The sequence below is a fragment of the Theropithecus gelada genome, chromosome 5 (assembly GCF_003255815.1).
Source record: "Theropithecus gelada isolate Dixy chromosome 5, Tgel_1.0, whole genome shotgun sequence".
Classification (NCBI taxonomy): domain Eukaryota; kingdom Metazoa; phylum Chordata; class Mammalia; order Primates; family Cercopithecidae; genus Theropithecus; species Theropithecus gelada.
In genome coordinates, this window is record NC_037672.1 from 136,902,182 (window position 1) to 136,927,661 (window position 25,480).

Consider the following 25,480-nt stretch of genomic DNA (forward strand, 5'->3'; position numbering starts at 1 on the left):
GCTGCAGAGACCCAAAAACAATTTCCACAAAATATATTTATTCTTCAGGATTTAGCACTCAGTTCTCTAATATACCCATCCATTATCATTCACAAAAAACCTCCCAAACAGTTCAAGATTTAAGTTGTCTCTTCTGGATGTCCATTTGGTGGAAAACCCACCCAGTCATCTCATGCTGCTTCTCTCTCACTCAGTGACAAACTGCTGTGTTTGGATTTTTCAGCTAGATTGATCGATTTGTCAGATGTTTGTTTTTTGTAACAGACTTTCAGTCAAGCCAGTGAAATTTGGGGAGTTTTTCACTTGTCAAATTGTTGTCTTGGTTCCTGAAGTGATTATACTATGCTCTGGTAATCATTTAAAACCTTTTAAAGCAGTTTCCCTGATTGATTTTCCTCACACAGCCACCACTGCTGTTAAGGACAACAAGACTTTTACTGCAGGAACTAAAAATTAGGAAAATGGCGTGACTCCAGGCAACAGTAGCTCAGGACTGTCTCTCCTGGCCCCGTGTGGGGCTGAGATGTGTGCCTTCTTTCCCTTCTGAGTTGTAGACATAGAACATGGAACCAAGGGGAAAGCTATGCTGATAAGAACAGTAACAACATGCTTTGAAAATATGCTTCATTGTAACATAAGGGTATTAGTGATGATTTTAAGCAGATGTCACTGCCTTTCCCACATCATAAGAGGGGAGTGACATGAAAAGTGCACAATCTTGTTACAGGAAACTGCAGAGGAAACTTCAGCTTTTACCTCAACACCCAAGTCTGAAAATTTGCTACTGTGAGTTGATCACTCCTTCCTCCTTAAAGCAGTTCCCTCACTTACTTTCTAGGACCTCACACTCTCCTGTTTTGCCTCCTCTCTCCCGGGCTGCTCCTTCTCAGTCTGTTGGCTGGGTCCTCTGAACCCTGGTGTGCCCCAGGGCTCAGTCCCTGATGCTTTTCTCCTCTGTCCACACTCCTCCCCTGGTTGAGATCATGGGTCCATGGCTTTAGATGCTGTCCACATCTGGGAGCCTTCAGATTTCCATCTCCAACCCATACCTCTGCCCTAAGCTTCAGGCTTACTCACCCAGCTACCCACTCAACAGCTCCACTGGATGTCAGACAAGCATCTCAACCCTGACATGTCCAGCACTGAGCTCCTGGGCTCCTCTCCCAAACTGGCCTTCTTCTCCATCTCAGTTAATGGCAAGTTCATCTTTACAGTTGCTCAGATTAAAATAACTTAGAGTCATTGTAGTGAGTTGAATGGTGGCTCACAAAAAGGTATGTCCAGGCCCTGAGAATGTGACCTTATTTGGAAAAAGGGTTTTTTTTTTTTTTGAGATGGAGTGTCACTGTTACCCAGGCTGGGGTTCAATGGCGCGATCTCAGCTCACTGCAACCTCTGCCTCAGCCTCCCAAGTAGATGGGATTACAAGCAACAACCACCATATCTGGCTAATTTTTGTGTTTTTAGTAGAGATGGGGTTTCGCCATGTTGGCCATGGCTGGTCTTGAACTCCTGATCTCAGGTGACTCGCTTGCCTCGACCTCCCAAAGTGCTGGGATTTCAGGCATGAGCCACCGCTCCCAGCCTTTATTTTTAAATAAGCCCAGATTTCAAGAGGGCTAATAGCACTGCTAGCGCCTGCAGTAAACAAAGTTCAACAAAACTGGTTTATCTTTTAAAACAAACAGAAACATTTTTGTCAACTGGATCTTTTAAAACAAACAGAAACATGTTTGTCCACCAGAAAAAGGGTCTTTGCAGATATAATGAAGTTAAGGATTTTATGGTGAAATCATCCTGGATTATCTGGGTGGGTCCTAAATCCAATGACAGTTGTCTTTACAAGAGACAGAAGCCACAGAAAAGAGGAGAAGGCAGAGACTAGAGTCATGTAACCCCAAGCCAAGGAACGCCTGGATCCACCAGAAGCTGGAAGAGACAAGGAACAGAATATCCTCTACAGCAGGGGTCTCCAACCTCTGGGCTGCCATGGTGCTGGTCCATGGCCTGTTGGGAACTGGGCTGCACAGCAGGAGGTGAGCGGCCCCATGAGCACTGCCACCTGAGCTCTACCTCCTGTCAGATCAGTGCCATTAGCTTGTCATGGGAACCCTATTGTGAACCCCACACGTGAGGGATCTAGGTTGCGTGCTCTTATAAGAATCTAACTAATGCTTGATGATCTGAGGTGGAATAGTTTCATCCCGAAACCAGCTACACACACACCCACCACTCTGCCTCTCTCCCCCAGCCCTCCTGCCTCTGTCCATGGAAACATTGTCTTTCACAAAACCGACCCCTGGAAGGATGAGGACTGCTGCTCTAGAGCCCCTGGAAGCAAGAACCCCTTAATCTCAGACTTCCTGGCCTTAGAACTGTGAGAGAATACATTTCTGTTGTTTTAAGCAGCCGAGTTTGTGGTCATGTGTTACAGCAGCCCCAGGAAACCAACAAGATCATCTTTAATGTTTCTCCTCTTTCTCTTTCTGTGGAGCCTTACCTCCAGTCTCTCAGTAAACCCTGTTGGCCCTGTCTTCAAAATATACCCAGAATCTGCCCACATCTTACCACCTCCACAGCTACCTGCTTGGGCTGAGCTCTCAGCATCTCTTGCCTGGAGTATTGCAGTCCTACTAGTCTTCCTGATTCTGCCTGTGACACCTCCGCCCCCAACCCCCAGTGATCCTTTTAACATGGAAGTTGGATCATATCATTCCTCTAGTTACTATCTCAGAGTAGGAGTCAAAGTCTTACAAACAATGGGACCCGTCGCAGTGGCTCATGCCTGTAATCACAGCACTTTGGAAGGCTGAGGCCGGCGGATCACTTGAGGTTAGGAGATTGAGACCAGCCTGGCCAACATGGTGAAACCCTGTCTCTATTAAATTAATAATAATAAAAAAACCTAGCTGGGCATGGTGGCAGGCGCCTGTAGTCCCAGTTACTCGGGAGATGAAGCAGGAGAATCACTGGAACCCGGGAGGCAGAGGTTGCAGCAAGCGGAGATTGTGCCACTGCACTCCAGCCTGGGTGACAGAGCGAGACTCCGTCTCAGCCTTCATGATCTGGGCTGCTTCTGTGATTTTTCTAACCTCATCTTAGACCATCTCCCTGCTGCTGCTTACATTTCCAGCCACAATGGCCCCTTTGCTCTTCCTTAAACACACCACTCATGTTTCTGCCTCAGGGCCTTTGCACTGACTTTTTATGTTGTCTGAAACACTCTTCCTGCAGACACCTACATAGCTAACTCCCTAATCTCATTCAAGTCTTACTCAGATACCATCCTCTTGTAGCAGGACGAGCCACGGACAAAACCCCTCAGACACAGAGATAGTGAAGGGAGTGGCTTTAATCAGCTGGGAGCATCGGCAGGCTAGCGTCTTAAAATCCGAGTTCTTTAGGTGCTCAACTTCTGTCCCTTCTAAGGGCTCACAGCTGTAAGGGGGTCCGTGTGAGAGGGTCGTGATCGATTGAGCAAGCCAGGGGGTACGTGACAGGGGCTGCAAGCACTGGTGGTCAGAGTGAAACAGAACAGAATGGGAGGTTTCACAATGTCTTTCCATACAATGTCTGGAATCTATAGATAACATCGATTGCAGGTCAGGGGTCTAATTTTAACTACCAGGCTTAGGTCAGGCAGGCCCAGGCCTGGTTTCGGGTCTGGTTCCTAGGCGCCAGGCTACATGCCTTTAGTTTCGCGCTGTTTCCTTTTCTGAGTATAAAACAATATAAAACAATATGAGAGGGTCTCTCTCTTCCCTCACTCTCTCCTGACCACTTTATTTAAAAATACAACCCTGAAACACTCTTCTTCTTCCTCCTTTGCTTTATTTTTCTCCATAGCTCTTATTGCCATATAAATACCATATATCTTACTTGCTTATTTATTTATTGTTTTTTCCACCTGCTAGAAGGTAAGATCCCTGCAGCTAGGGAACTGGGGAGATCTTTTTCTGTTCACTGCTGTAACTCCAGCCTCTAGAACAATGCGTAGTACATAGTAAGTACTCAACTCAGTAAATATTAGTTTAATGAATAATTGAAGGTCAGATAGCCTCAATGTATGGTCTACAGAAACAAATGCAATAAGATGACGCATCGTGTCTGCTGTCTCATGCTCCCTCTCATCTTCTGGAGACAAAGAAGAGGGAGAGATATGTGTGCCGTTAAAAGCTGCACTTTAAAAAATTAATTAACAATTGTGGAAAAATACACATAACGTTAAATTTACCATCCTAACTTTTCTTTTGGAGACAGAGTCTAGCTCTGTTGCCCAGGCTTGAGTGCAATGGCGTGATCTCAGCTCACTGTAACCTCTGCCTCCTGGGTTCAAGTGATTTTCGTGCCTCAGCCTCCTGTGTAACTGGGATTACAGGCATGTGACACCACGCCTGGCTAATTTTTTTGTATTTTTAGTGGAGATGGGTTTCACCATATTGGCCAGGCTGGTCTTGAACTCCTGACATCAAGTGATCTGCCCACCTTGGCCTCCCAAAGTGTTGGGATAGGTGTGAGCCACCACATCTGGCCCATCCTAACCATTTTTCAGTCTGCAACTCAGTAGTAAGTACATTCACATTGTTGTGCAACTAATCTCCAGAACTTTTTCATCTAGCAAAACTGAAATATACCCATTGCACACTAACTCCTCATTCCCTCTTTCCCCCAGCCCTTGGCAACCACCCTCCCTTCTACCTTCAGTTTCTGTAAATGTGACTAAGTACCTCATGTAAATGGAATCATACAATATTTGTCTTTTTGTGACTGGCTTATTTCACTTAGCATCATGCTCTCAATGTTCATCCATTTTAGATGAATGTTTCAGAATTTCAGAATTTTTCATGTTTCAGAATTTCCTTCCTTTTTAAGTTGAAAACCACACTTTTGAGTAACACCTGTTGTTCCACCTGGGCTCCCCTGGAGTGATCCAGTTTCCTCATTATGTCCATGGCTGGTCCAGCAGAGCACAGGTACTAAACTTGACTTCAGGGGGAAGCAATGAGGTTGAAAACTTCGTGTCACAGGGTGTCCCATGAGCTGTTTCCTATGGTGTCAGTTGGCTTTGCTGGCCTTAATGAACTTGGGCCCCCTGCTAGGGGGTGCAGAGGGGACCTTGCAGGCTTCTAGGCTGGAGCAAGCCCTTTCCCTGCCACACAGCCTTCCCAGTACCTACACAGTCTTTGGCATGATCTTTTGAAGGATGCTTGCCCCCGTTTTAGTGGGTGCAAGTCAACTCATCATTCCATGAGATGATCTCGGTAAGCCTCAAGAATTCACTCCGATGTCAAGCAGTCTGTCAGACCAGAATTAAGGTCCTTTCACAGTGAATCCCTCTCCAGGAGAAGCGACTCTTCTGGCTTAGGCAGAAAGAGAGAAATGGGGCAAAGAAGAGCAATTCTCATGGTTGATAGTCAGGTCCAGGGAAGGCTGTTTAGTAAGATTTTATATATACAATTTTTTTTGAGACAGAGTCTTGCTCTGTCTCCCAGACTGGAGTGCAGTGGCACAATTTCAGCTCACTGCAACGTCTGCCTCCCAGGGTCAAGCGATTCTCGTGATTCAGCCTCCCGAGTAGTAGCTGGGGTCACAGGCATGCACCACCACCCCTGGCTTGTTTTTGTATTTTTAGTAGAGACAGAGTTTCACCATGTTGGCCAGGCTGGTCTGGAACTCCTGACCTCAGATGATCCACCCGCCTCAGCCTCTCAAAGTGCTATGATTACAGGCGTGAGCCACCGCACCAGCCCATATACATATTTACATACAATTTACATATACATATAAAATTATATATTAAAATGTGCTATATTGTATATAATTTTATATGTATAAATTTATAATGTAAATATATACATTTTAGGTATATATTAATATATATTTATAAACATACATATATAATAAGTATATATACATACATATATGTTTATAAATATATACATATAATAAATAAAATAAACATGTACATATAATTATATGTATATATTTATATATTATATTATATATTTTATATATAATATGTGTGTATATGTTTATATATTTATTATATATGTATATATTTATATGTATATATAATTTTATATGTAGTACATCTATATTTCTATGTGCCAGACACTATTCGAAGGTCTTTGCAACACTGAGTCACTAAATTCTCACAACAATTTTAAAAGAGAGCTACTGTCTTTACCACCATTTTACAATTGAGGAATATGAGGTGCAAGGGCTTAAGTGACTTTCCTGAGGTCACAGAACTAGTAAATATCTATGTTTGCTTTCAAACCCAGGCAGTCTAACTCTAGAAGCTATATTCAACTATTATACTGTATTCCCTCCCAAGTCTTTAAAATAATCACCTCACATTCCTGCCCCACTCCAATATCTTTATTTCCTTAACCCATTTCTCTCTAGAAAAAAATTTAAAAGAAACCTGTAATATCTCACCAGCTAAAGACTCGCCATACATGCAGCTGCATTTTCCAGAAGCAGTTGCATCGTGAGGCCTGCATAACCCTGCCTCTTTGTTAGAAGCAGACTGGGGACATCAGTGTCTTGTGGGTAGGTACAGATGTATAAATAGGAAAGTGAAACTTGGAATATACAAACAAAGTGAGAGGGTGGTTGTTTACATTATATAAAGGATTCTTCAGTTTAGTAAGGAAACCAATGTTGAATTCCTGTAAAGAGCAGCTTATTTATTTGACTAAGTGGTTGGGGTCAGAAAATCCTCAAACTGAAATATTTACAAACCCATTTGTCCCTTTGAAGCTCAATGAGAAATTATGATAAATTATTGCTAAGAGGATTATGTCATCTGTGAGGAAAGAAAATTGTGTTTACTCCCTCCTCTCAAATCGTCTTGAAATGACACATTGAGAAACACGTCTTTGGTGTGAAGCTGAGCACACTTGCGCGTGCAGTTGCCATGTGGAACAGTCTGGATCACAACTCACAGAATTAAAATCAGAAGACTGTGGAGCTGTCAGCATTTGCACAAGCTCAGGAGATAAAGCAAGTTTGTTTATGGACAGGCAGCCAGACCCATAACTTCTCATTTATAAACAGCACACACACAATCTTCTAACAACTTGCTTTTCAATCACAATGAAGGTTTAAAGGCATTGGAAAGCACTGTAAGCCTCCAGTGATTATAAGTAGCCACTTAACTACAATGTTGGTTTTCCAAATGATAATTAAATTTGACATTAAAAACATAGCTATTTGAGGAGAAAAGTATGGTAACAAATGTAACCTGAAACATTGTATTTCACCAGAAAATCTTCATATTCAAAAGGAAGCACTGGAATGGGCATCTGTAAGGTCTTTGGAGGTTATGTGCTTTATGAAACTTTTACAGACTAGTTAATCACACAATTCTAGCAGATTTCTTGTAACTGTACAGACAAAATTCAATTTCTCCACAATGAGAAAATTCTATACAGCAACAGGTAACTAGGTTTGTGTCAATCTTGACAGATGTAGAACAGGAGACCAAGAGACAAGTAATTCCTGTCACCAGAGGGCACCAAAGCTCAAGTTGCTAGGAAAACTGAAAACCACAGGGTCACAGCATCAGGGACTAGAAAACTCCCTGAAAGGTGGTTCCTGTGGTTTGCAGACAAGACCTCACCTAATTATTTCACAGGACTGAGAATGTCTCCTACAGGAAAGAACTTTCCTAGCTTGTTTTCATAGGCTAGTCAGTTATTCACTCTCCCAGTCAAGAGTTTCTCAATATCAGCTCATGAATTCATCCATCTCACATATATTTATTGAGCACCTACTATGTACCAAGCCCTGGGGAAGCAGTGGTGTGCAAGAAAGGCAAAGTCCCTGTCCTCATGACTTTAAAGTCTAGAGGTCGAGACTGACTTGAAACATCGAGTGTGATGGGGATTATGGAAAGAACAGTACTGGGACCCTGGGAGCAGCTAGCAGGGGACCTAATCTTATCCATGAGGTCATGGAAGTATGTTGGCTTCCTGTGGCTTCTGTAACAAATTATCACAAACTGGAGGACTAAAAACAACAAAAAGTTACTCTCTCACGGTTCTGGAGTCCAGAAGTCTGAAGTAAGGTGTTGCTCTCCCCGGGAAGGCTCTAGGAGAGAATTGGTTCCCTTCCTTCTCCCCGACTGGGCAGCTCCAAGCATTCTCGCCTTGCGACTACATCATGCCAATCTCTGCCTCTCTGGCCACATCCCTGCCTCCTTTTCTCTGTGTGTCTTCTTCTCCGTGTGTCTACATGATAAGGATACATGGGATTGTATCTAGGACTTGCTGTGGACTGAATCGTGCCCCCCTCAAATCCATATGTTGAAGTCCTAACCCCCAGTGTGACTTAGTTGGAGACGGGGCCTTCGAGGAGGTAAATGTGGTCAAAAGGGCAGGGCCTTAATCCAATAGGACTGGTGCCCTTAGAGGAAGACACCAGAGACCGCCCTCTTCCCCTGCACAAGCACCGAGGAAAGACCATGTGAGGACACAGAGAAAAGGCAAGCCAGGAAGCGGGACCTCACCTGAAACCAGTCCCGGCAACTCCCTGATGTTGAACCTCCAGACTCCAGAAAAAAAAGAGGAAAAATATTTCCGTTGTTTAAGCCACACTATCTGTGGTATTTTGAACAGCAGCTTGAGCAGACTGAGACAGGGCCCACCCAGACACTCCAGAAAAAGCTTTTCCTCTCAAGATCTTTAGTTTAATCATGTCTTTTACCATATCAGATGATAGTCACAGGTTCCAGGGATTAGGATGTGGAATCACTTTTTTTTTTGATAGAGTCTTGCTCTGTCACCTAGGTTGGAGTGCAGTGGCTCGATCTCAGCTCACTGCAACCTCTGCCTTGTAGGTTCAAACAATTCTCCTGTGTCATCGTCCCAAGTAGCTGGGACTACAGGAGCCCACCACCATGCCTGGCTAATTTTTGTATTTTAGTAGAGATAGGGTTTTACCATGTTGGCCAGGCTGGTCTCAAACTCTTGACATCAAGTGATCCACCTGCCTCGGCCTCCCAAACTGCTAGGATTACAGGTGTGAGCCACCACATCCGGCCTGGATGTGGAATAGCTTTTGTGGAGGGGAGGAGTAAGAGGGCATCATTCCACTCACTACAGAAGGCTTCATGTGGAAGTGACATTTAAGCTGAGACTTGAAGCCTGAGTAAGGGTTAGCCTAGTTGGGAGAAGGAGAGGAGTACTGGAGGACTGTCCAGAGAGAGTGGGGAGCACAATGAAGCCCCGGAGTGAGGTGTGGAGTGCAGCAGAGAGTGCAGAGGAGTGAGGCCGGTGCTTGGGTAAGAGGGCCCAGATTGTCAGAGCCCTGGGAGTCTTCTGAGCCCTTTTTGGAAGGCTGCATTTTCCCTTAAGGGCCACAAGAAGTCTTAGAAGGTTTCAGATGAAGGTGAGGGAATGCAGGACACAACTGGATTAACATTTTATAAATTCAAAGCTGTGTGCAAGAGCCAGGCAGGAACCAGGGAGAACAGTTAGGAGGGTTTTGCTATACTTAAGCAAGGGCTGGTAGGGATTAGAAATAGCTAGCTGGATATCTAGAGCAGAGAACTGAAGACTTGATGGTTGATTGCATCTGAGGAGTCAAGAGAGGGAGGCTTTAAGAGGAACTCCTGACTTGAGCAACAGGGTAAACAGTGGCGTTATTACTAGGAGCAAGGGAACCTGCAGGGTGAGTTGGGAGAAAGGAAGGGCTAAGGATGATTTTGTTGGGGACAGGATGAGTTGAGCGGTTTGAAGGAGCTGGCTCCAAGAAGAGGTGTCCAGTGGTTAGTTAGCTACATGGAGCTCTGGAGAAAAGTCTACCCTAGGGAAAAAGGACTGAAGGTTGTCACACATCAGATTGTAAATGAAGCCTCGAGAGGAAACAAGTGCAGCCGGTGAGAGCTGGAAGAGTGAGAAGAGAAAAGAATGCAGGACACAGCCCTAAGAAAAGACACACAACACATTATTTGAGGGTTGAGACGTCTATGAGGGAGACTAAACATGAGACTTAGAGAGCACTTGGATTACAGAAAGGAAGAGAGCGGGGAATAGTCTGTAGCAACAGATGTTGCCTGGAGGTAAAACAGATACAAACCCAAGAGTGTCCACTGCACTGAGCTTTATCTGGGTCAGCGGGTGGCTCTGGGGGCAGTGGAGAGATGAAGACCAGCTGCAGTGGGACTTGGGAGAGCTGCAGAGGGAGAGAAGAGAGGCCTCTCCATGGAGAGGAAAAAGACAGTTTAGGATTTGGAGGGGGATTTGACAAGGGGCTTTGATTTTACTTTTAAGATTGGGAAAAAATGAATGTGTTCACATGCTCCCTGGTTCCTGCCTTTCTGTAGAGAAAGGTGGAGACTAAAGATAACACGAGGAGCTAGCCTCTCCCTGAGCGGGGAGTTGAGAAGCAGTCCAGCGTCCAGGAGCGAGGATGGATGAGCGCCCTTCTCTATCCTAATGGAAGAGAAGGGAGAAGGCGAAAGCAGTGTAGAGAATGTGATGGCACATGCTCCACGTCTTCTCTTCTGGGAGCATTTGTTTTCTTCTGATGGGGTGGGGTGATCTGCTGAGAGGGTGAGGTGGGGGTGACAGAATTGAAGGGTGGAGATTTGAAGCAGATCAGGAGAGTTGACTCAAGAAACAAGGTGGGGCTGCAGGGGTCAAGGAGATGGTGTCTGGGAAGTACGGAGTCGCCTGGTTGGAAGGGTAAGAAGTTCCAGTTTTCTGATTTCAGAGGAGGAGCGGATCTGGGATGACAAGGTCAAGGTGTGTCCATTGGATGCCCTTTTTTAATTTTCATTTTTCTTGCTGAACTCCCCTGGCTGGAACCTACAGTACCACATTGAATAGAAGTGGCAAGAAGGGGGTAGTGCAGGCAGCAGGACAGGGTAGTGTGATGTGGTGAAGGGCAGCAGGGATTAACTGAGTGAGTCAGCACTATTTCTTTTTAAGCTATAAAAACAATAGTATTCCCAGAGGCTCCATTCAGCAGATTTGTGCTTTTAACTCACTGGTGGCTGAAGGGGAGAAGAAAGGCAAAGAAGTGAGGAACTCAGGTGTGATGGGTCCTTGAGGTAGGCTTCAGGTCAGCTAAGATGCTGATGGTACTTGAGGAGGAGAGAGTTCAAAGCCAGAGCCCAAATCTTCACTGAAAGACAGGAGCCTGGATGGAGCGGTTTCTAGGCGAGTGGAGAAGTCCTGGTCCCAGGAGGCTGGGGTGAGTACAGGAATGTGCCCCTTGGCTGACTGTGGTCTGCAAACCAATCTAAGAATGGGCTGTTTCTTTCTTTCTCCTTCTTTTTTTTTTTAATCGTGATAAAACCTAATTAACCAGATGCCTTGGCATGAAAAATTACCAAGAATGATCTACTGAGTGATCTAATCAATTTCGCAATAAATGAATGCAACTGCAACAGGAAAAAAAATCTTCAAGACAATCAATATGGTTGTTTTCATAAAGACATTCCCTGAATAAATGTCAGTGACTTCACTTTAAGGCCAAACACAGTTTCACATTAAAAAATGGTCCTCATTATCCGTTCCTTGACTCCCTTTTCTAAGTGTGTATAATCCAGACTTGACTAAATCTCTACTTTAAATGCCACAGTTAAGCCTCATACTTCATCTCTGTTTTAGTGGAAATGGAACAGAACCAACCACTGTACTCTTCATAATAGGTTGTAATATCCTTATTGAAGACCTTTATTAATTTCACATATCCTGCCTTCTTTCTTCCAAGCCATATCTTGCTCCTATTATCTCTTTCACAGAGTATCTATTGCTCTACCCCTTAACAATTTTATACATAAGCAAAAAAATCCCCTTATTAAGAAACAACAAATTTGGGCCGGGCATGGAGGCTGACGCCTGTAATCCCAGCACTTTGGGAGGCGAAGGCAGGTGGATCACCAGGTCGGGAGATTGAGGCTAACATGGCTAACATGGTGAAACCCCATCTCTACTAAAAAGACAAAAATTAGCCGGGCGTGGCAGCATGTGCCTGTAATCCCGGCTACTTGGGAGGCTGAGACAGGAGAATCGTTTGAATCCGGGAGGCAGAGGTTGCAGTAAGCCGAGATCGCGCCACTGCACTCCAGCCTGGGCGAAAAGAGCAGGACTCTGTCTAAAAACAAAAAAAGAAACTACAGATTTGATAGAACCATGTATTTACTAAGACCATCTAAAGACAGGTCAGTACTTTAACACTGGTGTATTATGTCTAGGAAAATTTCTACTGGAACAAGGAATTATTATTAATTATTCTTATTATTATTTACAGATATAATTCTTGCCATCCCATGGGTAAGCCAGGGTCTCTTCTCTTATCTTCAGCAGAATGAAACCAGTCCAGGATAAGTTTTTTGTTTTGTTTTGTTTTGTTTTTACAAACATCTCTGGTGGTTAGCAAGTTGCGGTAGTCACAGCTACTATACACCATTAGGTGAGAACACACAGTGTGCTAGGTTCTGGGCTAAACATCTTACATACATCAGTTTAAACATCACAAAACCCCCATGAGGTAGGTATTTTTATTATCCCCTTTCTATGGACAAGGAAATAGCTTAGAGAGCTTAGTTACATGCCTCACGGACACAAGCAAACAAAAAGTGAAACTTGGATTCAAAGTTAGATCAGTCCAAATCCATATCCAGGCTTTCAATAAACTGTTTGCTGCTGTGATAAAAATTCAGTGTGTATGTGTGTGTGTGTGTGTGTGTGTGTGTGTGTGTGTGTACAGCAGGGAAGGTAGAGGGCTGGGAGGCTATGGGGTAGGGGTTGGGATAGGCAGAGAGAGAGAGTAAAGGGAGTGGTGAGAATTTTGGAAACAAGTAAAGTAGAAGCATTCTTTTTGATGCTATTGTTAATGGATTTGTTTTCATTTGGGAGTTATTTATTGTTAGTGTATAGAAACATAATTGATTTTTATATATTCATATTATATCCTACAACCTTGCCAAATTCATTTATTAACTGTAATCAATTTTTTGCAGATTATTTAGGATTTTCTGTAGACAAGAGTATGTCATCTGCAAATAGAGATAACTATTTCTTCCTTTCCTTTTTTGTCTTTTGGTTTTTTTTTTTTTTTTTTGAGACAGAGTTTTGCTCTTGTCACCCAGGTTGGAGTGCAATCGTGCTATCTCAGCTCACTGCAGCCTCCAACTCCCGGGTTCAAGTGATTCTCCTGCCTCAGCCTCCCAAGTAGCTGGGATTACTGGCGTGGGCCACCACACCCGGCTAGGTTTTGTATTTTTAGTAGAGACTGGGTTTCACCATGTTGGCCAGGCTGGTCTTGAACTCCTGACCTCAGTTGATCTGCCTACCTTGGCCTCCCAAAGTGCTGGGATTACAGGCATGAGCCACTGCACCCGGCCAACTATTTCTTCCTTTCTAACTGAATGTCTTTTTTTTTTTTTCATTTTTCTTGCTGAACTCCCCTGGCTGGAACCTACATACAACATTGAATAGAAGTGGCAAGAAGGGAGTAGTGCAGGCAGCAGGACAGGGTAGTGTGATGTGGTGAAGGGCAGCGGGGATTAACTGAGTGAGTCAGCACTATTTCTTTTTAAGCTATAAAAACAATAGTATTCCCAGAGGCTCCATTCAGCAGATTTCTGCTTTTAACTCATAGATCAAGTGAGTCACAGAGCCAGCTCTAGTTGTAAGCAAGGCTGGAGAGATGAATATTAACTGGGCATATTGCTACCTGGTTAAAAATTGAGGTTGCATTGATAAGAAAGAAGGGGAAAATGGATACTGATTAAGCTACTAGCTATGTCTGCCAATATTATTGAGAAGAAAAAAAAAAGGTCTAAGTCAAGAAAAAGGGCACCATGTAGCCAAGAAAAGATCCTGATTATGTTTTGAAAATTTAGATTTTCTTCTAATGCTACATATGTTTTTGAGGTTTTTCATGGGTAATTACAGGTAAGTGTTTCCAATGAGGACTGGCTTAGAGGGGAGGTCTCCTGGGTTTACATGGCAGAGCAGTTCTTTCTACAGGCCATGTGTTGCTGCTCTGATGCCTCAGCCCCAAGGTCTAAGGTAGGGGTCAGCAAACATTTTTGTAAGGAGCCAGATATAGTAAATGTTTTAGGCTTTGTGGGTTACATGGTATGGCAGGCTGAAAAATGGGCCCTCCAAAAAATGTTCCCGTTCTAATCACTAGAACCTGAGAATGTATTACTTTATATGGCAAAAGAGAATTTGTAGATGTGAGTAAATTAGGGATCTTGAGTTGAGAGTTTATCCTGGATTATTGGGGTGGCACAGTGTAATTGCAAGGGTCCTTAAAAGAGGGACACAGAGGGGTTAAAGAGACAAATTGTAAGAATCTGTGCTACTTCCTTTGAAGATAGAGGATGGGGCCCAGAGTGAAGGAATGCAGGTGATTTCTAGATGCTATAATAGATAAGACAAAATGGATTTTCCCCTAGAGCCTCCAGGAGGGATGCAGCCCTGTCAACACCTTGATTTTTGGATATCTGACCGCCAGAACTTTAGGAGAATAAATTTGTATTATTTGAGCCACTAAGTTTGTTGTAATTTGTTATGGCAGCAATAGGAAACAGATAGATGTGATTTCTATTACAACTACTTAATTCAGCTATTGTACCGAAAGAAGCTATAGGCAATACATAAGTGAATGGACGTGTGTGTGTTCCAATAGAAGTTTATTTACAAAACCAGTAGGCAGGCTGGATTTGGTCCATGGGCTGTAGTTTTCTGACTCCTGATCTATGTAATCTCCAATATTGCAACATCAGTTTGTCTCTTTTTTTTTTTTTTTTTCAGACAGGGTCTCACTCCATGGCCCAGGCTGGAGTGCAGTGTCATGATCTCGGTTTATTACAGCTTTGACCTCTCAGGCTCAAATGATCCTCCTGCCTCAGCCTCCTGAGTAGCTGGGACTACAGGTGGGCACCACTGGGCCCAGCTAATTTTTTATTTTTTGTAGAGATAGGGTTTTGCCATGTTGCCTAGGCTGGTTTCAAACTCCTGGACTCAAGTGATCTGCCCACCTTGGCCTCCCAAGGTGCTGGGATTACAGATGTGAGCCACTGCACCCAGCTGTCTCCATTTTTTAAGTTAAAATACATAATGTTCTAGCAAATATTCTTGTGGGCAATTCATTGGACCTATCTTAGATTACATGTCCAGAGTAAATTCTAGAAATGAAATTCCTGGTCTTCTCTGAAGAGGGAATTGAGTGGGGAAAAAAAAGAAAATGAAAAAAGAAATAAACACAAGATATTCTTGGTCAAAGTGTGTCTACCCTTTCTCCTCCAGTGAGCTCTGATGAAGCCACAGTAATCCACATTCCCAGGGGAACACAGGTGGTCTGCCTCTCTACGTGCTCAGAGTGCCAATTCTTGGTAACGAGATATAGGGACTGGAGTGAAACATCGGAATCATGACTCGTATTCATGTTTTATACACAAATTTAAAATATTGGAGCAGGTTATTTATCTGGAAACCCTAAGTTTGGCTGTTTAATGTGCTATTTTAAATATAGGCAACAGAAAACAAAATACAAAGTCTTTTTTCTGACACTTTAAAATGTTGGCAAAGTGTCTTCCTCATTAGTATGGTGGTGAGTATCCCCACCTGTCATAAAATGTTGGCAAATAGGCTGGGTGTGGTGGCTCCTGCCTGTAATCCCAGCACTTTGGGAGGCCAAGTTGGGAGGATCACTTGAGGCCAGGAGTTTGAGATCAGCCTGGACAACATAGAGAGACTATGTCTCTCCAAAAAAATTTTAAAAATTAGCCAGGTGTGGTGGCATGTGCCTGTAGTCCCAGCTACTTGGGAGACTGAAGTGGAGGGTGACTTGAGCCCAGGAGGTGGAGGCTGCAGTCAGTGAGTCAAGATCCCATCACTGTATTCTGGCCTGGGTGACAGAGTGAGACTCCCATATCAAAAAAAAAAAAAAAAGTGACAAATGATTACAGTTTTTCCATTTCACTCAGCCGCTACACTGAGCGTGTTCACAGTTGGGACAGTATTAGCATTTGGTTCTCTTAGTATTGGCCCATTGTCAATGGAAAATGGTTGGTTACATGTGATTTTCTTATCAATTGTCTAGAGTTGAAAGGATGATATTTCTGGAATGTGCTCTTGACCAACATAGTTTTACTATAAGATAACCTATCCTTGTATTCACAGCCTTATTCTTGCTGATCTCTACAGGAATTTCACTTTGGAGCCCCTGTTTGGGGAAGTTAGTATGTAGAAGAAATGATTGGTGAATTCATTCTTTGCTATTTGGAGGAAAGAAAAGTCAGTACTTCCTGCTTTATCATAAAATTCCATGTGATTCTAAGATCATTCTTTAATTATTCTGGTTTTACCAAGGATCCCCAAATTGGGGGTTCTATTCAGATCAGCCAAGAGTCCTTATGAAATTCTTCGGAGCACTCCACTAGCACAGTGTTGGGATCCTGCATTAAATAAGGTGTGTGAAGATACCAGGCACACACTTAATTACAGCTAACATTTGTTGAGAATTTAGTATGTGCTGCATCAGGAAAATTATTCTAATTAACTCTTACAACATCTTTGAGAGCTACGTATCATTATTGTGCTTATTTTATTGTTAAGGAAACTGGGGCATTGGGGCATTATAATAAATAGAATTGCTGGGAGTTGAACGCAAGCAGTTTGATTCCAAAGCCCTTACTTTGCACTGTGGATTATACTAGATAGTCAATAGATGAAGTCTTCTTTTATTTATTCAATCAATCAATCAATCAATCAATCAGTAAACATGTTCATTTATTGGGCTTGGTATACATCAATAAGTAAAACAGATAAACCTCCTGTTCTATTGGAGATTTACTTTCCAGTGGGGATGAAGTGGGGAGCCAAGACAATAAACAATCAACAATCAACACATTAATCATACTAACATAGGAAACATAATAACATATACACATTTTAAGTTAATCATAAAGTACGTTAGAAGGTGTGAAGTACAATGGGAAAAAAAAGGAAGAGAGCAGGGGAACAGGAACTGGGAGTGGGTCTACGTAGACAGGCTTCATTGAGAGCCTGGCATTTGGACAACAATTGAAGGAAGAGAGGGAGCTTTTTGGACTCATATCCAATTCCTCTTTTTCTATGGTTGTAAAAATTTCTCAGTGAAATTTATACCAGTATAATATCTGCTACCTACTATTTATAGGGTGATGTTGTACTTACAGTACCATCTGTAGGCTCCTTGGAATTTTTATTAAGCAGAGGACCCAAACTTAAATTATCAAGTTACTGAAAACTGTAACCAATAATATACAGCTTGGTCTCAATTATTTGGACATTAGGTGAAAACAGAGATGTCCTCCCCACTGCCTCCAGTATGTCTGATTTATGTATGTATGTGGACTCAATCCAAAGGATATCTATAAAACTCAAGGACAAGATAAACAATCAGGGCTGAGCTTGGTGGCTTACACCTGTAATCTCAGTGCTTTGGGAGACTGAGGTGGAGGATCACTTGAGGCCAGGAGTTCAAGACCAGCCTGGGCAACATAGTGAGACCCCCATCTCTACCAAAAAAGAAAAAAAAAAAAAAGACAAACAATCATAGGGTAACTGACCTAGGGAACTAGAAGAGAAGTTACTTTAAAGCCAAACATGAATTCTTCTCTGGTAGTGATTATTGTGCAAAACTCTTCCAGTGAAAAAGCATAATAATACATGATAAATACTGGGTTTTGTATTTGTTTTAACTTTAGGTGCCTGATGTCTTGACATAAAATATGTATTGAACTGCTTCATGTATATAATTTTTTTTTTTTTTTTTTTTTTTAGATGGAGTCTCACTGTCACCCAGGCTGGAGTGTGGTGGTACCATTTCAGCTCACTGCAACCTCTAACTCTTGGGTTCAAGTGATTCTCCTGCTTCAGCCTGCTGAGTAGATTATAGGCGGCTGCCACCACGCCTGACTGATTTTTGTATTTTTAGTAGAGATGGGGTTTCACCATGTTGGCCAGGCTGGTCTCAAACTCCTGACCTCAAGTGATCTGCTCACTTCGGCCCCCCAGCATGCTGGGATCACAGGCGTGAGCCACCATGCCCGACCTCGAGATATTTTGATATGTCAATTATTATAACAAAGAGGGAATTAAACTGGCATCTACATCTAAATATCTAAAAAACAAAATAAAATAAAGGCTGGGTGCGGTGGCTCATGCCTGTAATCCCAGCACTTTAGGAGGCCAAGGCGGGCGGATCACTTGAGGTCAGGAGTTCGAGACCAGCCTGGCCAACATGGTGAAACCCCATATCTGCTAAAAATACAAAAATTAGCCAGGTGTGGCAGTGCACGCCTGTAATCCCAGCTACCCAGGAGGCTGAGGCAGGAGAATCACTTGAACCTGGGAGGTGGAGATTGCAATGAGCCAAGATTGCACCACTGCACTCCAGCCTGGGTGACAGAGTGAGACTGTGTCTCAAAACAAAAACAAAAACAAAATACATAAATATCTGAGCTAACTGCCTACTTTGTTTTATTCTTTCATTGGAATTGTAAGCACCATGTGGGCAGAGAATGTGCCTGTCTTGGTGATGCTCAATACTTATTTGTTGAATTCAAGGATGAAAAAAAAGAAAGAAAATTTATCTGTTATGGTTGCAGTGAAAAAAAAAGGAAAGAAGAAAGGAAAATAGAAAAAAAAGGGAAAAAAGAAGAAAAGAAATTTTAAAAGCCAAAAATAAAAGAAGAAAGAAAAGAAAGCAGCCGGGCGTGGTGGCTCACGCCTGTAATCCCAGCACTTTGGGAGGCTGAGGCAGGAGGATCACGAGGTCAGGAGATCGTGACCATCCTGGCCAAAATGGTGAAACCCTGTCTCTACTAAAATACAAAAAAAAAAAAAAAAAATTAGCCAGGCGTGGTGGCGTGGGACTGTAGTCCCAGTTACTCAGGAGTCTGAGGCAGGCGAATCGTTTGAACCTGGGAGGAAAAGGTTGTAGTGAGCCGAGATCACACTACTACACTCCAGACTGGCGACGGAGCGAGACTCCGTCTCAAAAAAATAAAAATAAAAAAAGTGAATTTCTTTTATTTAGCTACTTTACGTTAGATATATTGAGTGGCATTTGAATAGAGGACAGTAATGTGAGATTTTGCTGCAAGGACAGAACATTTAACTTTGGTGCTGTATGTATACTAATTGTTTTTTGACTATGACAATTGTGAAAGAGGCATTTGTGCTTGCAGAGACTGACATGAATTCACTATTTTGCTAGTATGCTAATGCCTATCTTGGGAGGTAGAAATCAAGCAATAGTGATAATTCTTATGAAAGCTTTTTTTTTCTTTCTGTACATCATGTCAATCAATGTTTGACCCCTATATCCATTTGGGGTGAGAAAAAAATCTTTAATAGGGATTTTCAAATTGCAGAAATTAATTTAATTATTTGTGACAAGGTTGGAAAAAAAGGTGCAGAATAGGAAAGAATAGAAAATACTTGTGCATTGCATATTGTGAAGGTGAGTATTGTATTGTGTATTTTGTGCACTGAATTATGAGGAAAATGCATGTCTTACTATTAAAATGTTTTAAAGATTGAAATTCAAGCTTTAAATCAATTGAATTAGGATTAGTTTGATCCCCAGATCATGAGTAAGCCATTGAAATCCTTCTGAATCTCAAATTGTATTGAGTTTAGTAGAGAAGCATTGAGTGACTATCTGTCCTGGTTCAAATCTAACCTCCGCCACTTCCTAACAATATGAGTTTAAGCCTTTCTTTCCTTACCTATAAGATGGTAGAGCCCACTTCATAAAGTTGTTTTGAGTATCAAAAAAGAGTTAATATACATAAAGTGCTTAGAAGAGTGCCTGGGACATAGTAAGGAGTACATAAATGTTGGTGGTTATTACTGTTGTTGTTGTTATGTGATGATGTGCACTGTGAGAGATTTCATATGCGATGTCTCATTTAACCCAAGACTATGTGTGAGTTTTAGTGCACACCATACTCTCTACACATTATCTGAAATAGAGCCTGGCTAGTTGACTTTTAAGCAGAAATACCCAAGACCTTAAAAAGCAGCCATCTTCCAGCCCAGCAGTGATGCACACCTGTAGTCCCAGCTACTTGGAAGTCTGGGGTGGAAGGATCACTGAGCCCAGGAGTTTAAGGCTGCAGTCTGTGATGATTTATCTTGTGAATAACCCCTATACTCCAGACTGGGCAACATAATGAGACACACCATCTCTAATAAAAATAAACAACAAAAACCTCAACCATCTCCTAGCTGTTCTTTTACACTAGATCATGTTTAGTAACTTGATAATTTATAAAGAACAGAAATTTATTTCTTACATTTCTGGGCCTGGGAAGTCCAAGATCAAGGTGCCAGCAGGTCTGGTGTTTGGTGAGGGCTTACTCTCTGCTTCCAAGATTATACTTTGTTGCTGCATCCTCACACTGTGGAAGGTGAAAGGGCAAAAGGCCTAGCTAGTTCCCTCAAGCCTTCTTAGCAGGGTACTAATCTCATTCACGAGGATGAGGCCCTCATGACTTAATCACCTGCTAAAGGCCCCACCTCTTTTTTTGTTGTTGTTGAGACAGAGTCTCGCTCTGTTTTTCAGGTTGGAGTGTAGTGCAGGATCTCAGTTCACTACAACATTTCGTCCTGGGTTGAAGCAATTCTCCTGCCTTAGCCTCCTGAGTAGCTGGGACTACAAGCATGCGCCACCATGCCTGACTAATTTTTGCATTTTTAATAGAGATGGGGTTTCATCATGTTGGCCAGGCTGGTCTTGAACTCCTGACCTCAAATGTTCCGCCTGCCTTGGCCTCCCAATGTGCTGGGATTACAGGCGTGAGCCATCACGCCGGCCAAAGGCCTCCACCTCTTAACACTATCGCCTTAAGGTTTAAGCTGTAACAATTTTAAAGAGACACATACATTAAAACCATAGAAATTACATACACTGGATCTAATTCATCATCACATTATTCTTTTAGATGGGTGGTATATGACCTGGGGAGGTAGGTACCAAACGGCTGCTCACATTAAAAACATCTAAGCTTGGCTGGGCGCGGTGGCTCATGTCTATAATCTTAGCAGTTTGGGAGGCTGAGGTGGGTGGATCACCTGAGGTCAGGAGTTCGAGACCAGCCTGGCCAACATGATGAAACCCTGTCTCTACTGAAAATACAGAAAATTAGCCAGGTGTGGTGGCAGGCGCCTATAATCCCAGCTACTCAGGAGGCTGAAGCAGGAGAATCGCTTGAACTCAGGAGGCAGAGGTTGCAGTGAACCGAGATCGTGCCATTGCATTCCAGCCTGGGCAACAAGATCGAAACACCATCTCAAAAATAAATAAATAAATAAATAAATAAATAAATAAATAAATAAATAAATAAAATCTAAGGTTGTATAAATGGAAAAGGATGAGTGTCGTCTACTTCCTGCTAAGAGCACAGAGGAGGTCTAGCTTTTCTAGTTAATATTATGGATACAGGTAGCCTAGAACCATACAATTTGGCTGTCTCGTGGATAACATTTGCCATTTCACTCATTTCACTTAGGGTTGTATAGTCTTCCAATGTCTGCAATTCCCTTAATGGCCATTAGAGTCACAGACGAGGAAAAAAAAAAACTCTTCAGAAAACAGTATGAATAATGGGAGCAAGAGAAGAAGTTCCTGGTTATAGCCCACTCATATATTTTTGAAATATAGGTCAGATCTAGAGGAAATGAAAGAAACTTCCTGTTGAATTTTCATTTATAGTATGTGTCTGGAAATCTCTAAATGTAATTTCTTGGTGTAAAATAAACTGCAGAAATCTGGGATGTGTCAGTCTACTTTATGTTTATTGAAGCCATTCTATTTGAAGCTGAAATGTTGTAAAATTATATAGTGGAGTGAACAGCTACAATTAGTTTAACAGACATGACCGTATTCCTCAATTGAAAGGCTGTCAAGACCTCAACAATCGACACAAAAAAGACCCAGGAATCCCATAAATCCTGTCTCCTAGGAAGGATAACATTTCCCTTTGATTGCTGCACATCCCTTTGCATATGTTATTACCTTCCACCCTGTTTTCTGTGATTAACAAAAAGCCCTGCCCAAAGAGAAACAGCCACAAATAATGTTTTAAAATATTTTAACTGGTTAGGACAACTTGGAAGTTTCAGTGACCCCAACCAAGCACTAAAAATAAAAACCGGTTTGGGCAAAACTATGAAAGCCTCACCACTAGTGTGGCAAACGTCACCGTTTACCTTATCTTCAGTCTACCTTGATTTTGGATTTGTCTTCTAAACTGAGATGAGGACCCTATTTTTAATATTTGTTAAAGTAATGCCACTTGATAGATGTAGCCTTGATGTCACTTGTAGCAGACACTGTCGACGGCCTCTGCAACCAATGGTGGAGCCCTGATTTTGTGCTTGTGTTTATGCTCCTTCACATGTCCATATGCTCTTTGAAGGTGACCCTGATTCCCATCCAGGGGTAAATCATGATTTTGCTGAGCCACTCATGGAATTCCATTTTCCTTTTTAGTGATTTGTTTAAGGAGGGGCTCTGATCTAACAAGCCATGAGTGAAGTTCCCCTGGGAGGCTTCTGGAGAAGCCTTCTCTTCTTTTGGGGTATTTTTTTTTTTTTTTTTGAGACGGAGTCTTGCTCTGTTGCCCAGGTTGGAATGCAGTGGCCAGATCTCAGCTCACTGCAAGCTCCGCCTCCTGGGTTCACGCCATTCTCCTGCCTCAGCCTCCCCAGTAGCTGGGACTACAGGCGCCCGCCACCTCGCCCAGCTAGTTTTTTGTATCTTTGTAGTAGAGACGGGGTTTCACCGCGTTAGCCAGGATGGTCTCGATCTCCTGACCTTGTGATCCGCCCGTCTTGGCCTCCCAAAATGCTGGGATTACAGGCTTGAGCCACCGCGCCCGGCCCAAGGGGTATGTTGTTATATCTGCATATAATGCCTGGAGGAGTGTAGCCATCTTGTGACTCTGGCACAAAGCTGACACGTTGAGGAATGCAGAGCAGAGAGATGCAATGAATCTGGGTCCTTCGTGATGTCATTAAAGCATCAAACCTTGCAGCAACCTACATTGAGGCTCTGTAAAAATGTGAGATAATTAATTTTTCTTAATGTGTAAGTCAGGACTTTCTGTTACTTGCTTCCCTAGACACCCTAACTAATACTGCCAGAAGGAAAATATCTGTATTAAGGCTCTTGGGGTTAGAGACTTCTGCTTCACAGGCTGAGCTAAGACTCAGCCTCTAGAAGACTAAAAAGGCAGCATACTGTTGAATAAAGAGCCCTGGACTTAGGGTCAGAAAAACTAGCTCCGAATCACACCTGCCATTTATTATTTGTGTGATCTCAGGCCGATAATTTAATCTGTCTGACCCAGCCAGATGTGGTGGCTCATGCCTGTAATCCCAGCACTTTGGGAGGCCGAGGTGGGTGGATCATCTGAGGTCAGGAGTTTGACAGCCTGACCAATCTGGTGAAACCATGTCTCTACTAAAAGTACAAATAATAATAATGATGATGATAATAATAATAATAATAATAATTTAGTTGGGTGTGGTGGCGCACGGCTGTAATCCCAGCCACTTGGGAGGTTGAGGCAGGAGAATAGCTTGAACTAGAGAGGCGGAGGTTGCAGTGAGCCAAGATCGCGCCATTGCACTCCATCCTGGGCAACAAGAGCGAAACTCTGCCTCAAAAAAAGAAAAAAAAAAATCTGTCTGAACCTCAGATTAACAATGTTAACTCACAGTCTGGCTGTGAAGGTTCAGTGAAGTAGTGTGTGTGAAAGGCCACCAGGTGGAGTCTCCTTGAGGGCAAAGTTTGCGTTGTGCTCGTCTTTGTATCCTTATCAGACACTAGCTAGCATATAACCACAAATACTTTTACGGCACCTACTCTGTGCCAGTATTTTCCACATTGTAAGCATTTAACATGTTTTGTTTTGTTTTTGAGACAGAGTCTCACTCTGTTGCCCAGGCTGGGCATGATCTTGGCTCACTGCAACCTCTGCCTCCTGGGTTCAAGCGATTCTTGTGCCTCAGCCTCTCGAACAGCTGGGATTACAAGCATGCACCACCACACCTCGCTGATTTTTGTATTTTTAGTAGAGGTGGGGTTTCACCATGTTGGCCAGGCTGGTCTCAAACTCCTGACCTCAAGTGATCTGCCCGCCTCAGCCTCCCAAAGTGCTGGGATTACAGGCGTGAGCCACCACACTTGGCCTATGATGTACTTTAAAGTATTTGTTTTATGTATTAACTCATTTAAATCTCAGAACAATGCTGTATTAATTATTTCCCCTCTTTACAGATGAAGAAAGGCTCAGAGAGATTAAGTAATTTTCCGTGGTCACCCAGATAGGAACTAGTAGAGTCAAAATTTGAATTCAGGACCTTTCAGAGTCTAGGGTCTCATTTACACTATATTCTACATACTAGGGGCTCAGTATTTGTTAAATGGATGAATGGCGCCCACTAGCAGTTCGATTAATGTTTATTGGGAAAATGGGACATAGTAGTTGAATAACAATTTTTTTTCTTAAGAAGAAATATTTTATTTTATATTGTGCTTTTTTTTTTCTGTTTGGAAACAAAGAGGTTTTTCCAAGTTCAACAGGTTTCCACCTGGGGGTCATTTTTCCATGGTAAAGAGAGTGGCCGCCAAGGCAGCCACCTGTGGAATTAGGCCTGAATACAGTTACTGTTCTCTCTCAGGTCCAGAGAGTCTCTGAGATGAATCATGTGCCTAGTTTATCTATTTCATCCTCTCCAAAATGGCCTCTAAGAGCACCTGCTGGGACTCCCCTAGCTACTAGAACATAATAGTCACACACCCTGACTAGTCCTCAGCTAAAGGTTGGTTGGGAAGATGAGTTTGTCTTCTGCTCTGCATGTCCTGTTTGCTGTTTCCTGTGGTGTTGTCGTCAGCATCAGTACTGCTCTGTTCAGCACACTACCACCCCCATCCACCTCGTTAAAAGCTGTGGGCAACAAACAGTCCTAAGGAAGGAACTCTAACAACAAAATCAAACACGCAAATAATGAAAATAATAAATCCCACCCCAAGACAGATCATTGACTCACATCTCAGTGGATGTGCTCTTTCTCCTAGGACAATTAATAGCAAGGCCTTCCTCAACTTCAAGAGACCAAGCTGACTGCCCAATGGGAAAGAGTTGGTTTCGGAAGGAAGTCTTCTTCAGAGTGACAAGAGACATCTTAGAAGGAGGCCACCTCCTCTTCTTGCCAAGCCACACATTTAGTTTTTTTCAGTGATCCTATCACCTCTCAAGTATGTGACCTTCTTCCTTTCCTTTCCAAGCCTCCTTTCCCTTCCTCCATACTTCACTCCCCCCTAGTCCCCATCTTCCTGGGGAAGTCACAATTTCCATTATTTGTCTAGAGTTATTATAGTATGCAAAAACCAACCCTAGAATTGGTCTGTGCAGAAATACTGCTTCCAAATCACTCCACATTCCACA